The following is a 1,719-nucleotide window of genomic DNA, read 5'->3' as shown; positions in this document are numbered from 1 at the left end:
ATGTCTGCTTCCCTTCAAAATTTGTTGTGGTTTTTTTAATTGAAAAGCTGAAATTAGTCTGCCAAAACCTGAACATGGTTTGGGGTTTCAGAAGTGTGTGGCCAAATATTTGCTGCTTGTTGTGTTTGATTGTTTAAAGAATTCTGGCTAATAGCCATTAATGGACTTAACCTCCATGAATGTATCTGTTTCCTAGAGACTGTCTCCATGGGGTCCCTCACAAACTGGACAGTTACTGTAGGTTTGTCTTTAGTATAGCTTATGTACATACTCCACGAACTTAGCATTTGAGCTTGTTCCAGAATCTGGGATGAGCCTATGTTGTGAAAACTGAAATGCTCAAAATAGCACATGCATGTGAATGGACACAGGGTGCTAAAATCAAATTAACCCAGGGGTTCTCAAACTGGGGGTTGGGACCCCCTCAGGGGGTCACAAGGTTATTACTGGGGGTCGCGAGCTGTCAGCCTCTACCTCAAACCCCGCTTTGCCTCCAGCATTTAGAATAGGTTAAATATATATATAAAAAGTGTTTTTAATTTATAAGCGGGGGTCGCACTCAGAGGTTTGCTATGCGAAAGGGGTCACCAGTACAAATGTTTGAAAACCACTGAATTAACCCCTCTGGAGCCTTGGGGAATGCAGGGGAGGGGGTCTCCCTTGGTAGGGTTGGGAAGGAGGTAGGTGGTGTATGATATTGCTCTTCTCATGTGATCCCTCCCCCATGGCTCTCTTGGCTCTATCACTGTTAATCTAAAGTGGCTAATTTTAAATGAAGCTACCCTCCCCTGACATGAATCTCCCCATGGCACTGAAATTAAATGTAGACTATAATTTGGCATTTGAGAAGTGAAAGGGATGGTAGCCCTAAGGGAAAAGATAACAGCTTAGCTCTTTGTGTTAAATAGCTGTCTGCAAGTCTCAAACTGCTGAATGAGCTTTAGGGTAGGGAAGGCTGTGCCTCCCCAAACAGCCTGGAACTGCCCCCTATCTGACTCCCACCCACTTCCTGTCCCCTGACTGCCCCCCTCAGAATCCCCGACCCATCCTGCTCCTTGCCCCCTGACCGCCCCCCCAACCACTCCCCCCGTACCCTGCCTGCCCCGACCCCTATCCACCCCCCCGCTGAGTCCTGACAGACCCCTGGAATGCCCACGATTCAACCACCCGTTCCCCATCCCCTGACTGCCCCCAGCAGCACTGTCCAGGGCCACTCCTGGGTTACCGCCTCCTCTCCTCTCTCTCGGAGCCTCAGCGCACCTCATCCAGGAGCTGCCCTGGCCCCTGGACAGCACTGCAGTGGCGTGGTTCCGGCGGGACGGGAGCTTGCAGCCCCTCCCCCTTACCACGCGGCTCTGACTCAGTGGGAGGAGCTCAGGTCCCGCCGCTGCAGCGCTGTGCAGGGCCGCTCCTGACACGGCGCGCTGAGGTGCCGGGGGATGGGGGAAGGCGGAGGCGGGGCCAGGGGCCCCTGTGGGGCCCAGGGCAAATTGCCCCATTTGCCCCCCCCCCCGGGCGGCCCTGCTTGTGACTGTCAGGATAGTATTGCCCATGATTCAACCACCCGTTCCCCATCCCCTGACTGCCCCCAGCAGCACTGTCCAGGGCCACTCCTGGGTTACCGCCTCCTCTCCTCTCTCTCGGAGCCTCAGCGCACCTCATCCAGGAGCTGCCCTGGCCCCTGGACAGCACTGCAGTGGCGTGGTTCCGGCGGGACGG

The sequence above is a fragment of the Trachemys scripta genome, chromosome 12 (genome assembly GCF_013100865.1).
Source record: "Trachemys scripta elegans isolate TJP31775 chromosome 12, CAS_Tse_1.0, whole genome shotgun sequence".
NCBI classification, from domain to species: Eukaryota; Metazoa; Chordata; order Testudines; family Emydidae; genus Trachemys; species Trachemys scripta.
Note: the sequence above shows the minus strand (reverse complement) of the source record.